The following is a 280-nucleotide window of genomic DNA, read 5'->3' as shown; positions in this document are numbered from 1 at the left end:
CCAACACCACAGTTCAAAAGCATCAATTCTTCAGCGCTCAGCCTTCTTCACAGTCGAACTCTCACATCCGTACATGACCACTGGAAAAACCATAGCCTTGACTAGACAGACCTTTGTTGGCAAAGTAATGTCTCTGCTTTTGAATATGCTATCTAGGTTGGTCATAACTTTCCTTCCAAGGAGTAAGCGTCTTTTAATTTCATGGCTGCAGTCACCATCTGCAGTGATTTTGGAGCCCCCAAAAATAAAGTCTGACACTGTTTCCCCATCTATTTGCCAT

This window comes from Bison bison, unplaced genomic scaffold (genome assembly GCF_000754665.1).
Source record: "Bison bison bison isolate TAMUID 2011002044 unplaced genomic scaffold, Bison_UMD1.0 scf7180017864105, whole genome shotgun sequence".
NCBI lineage: Eukaryota > Metazoa > Chordata > Mammalia > Artiodactyla > Bovidae > Bison > Bison bison.
The sequence above is the reverse complement of the archived record's forward strand: the minus strand, read 5'-3'. Positions refer to the sequence as shown.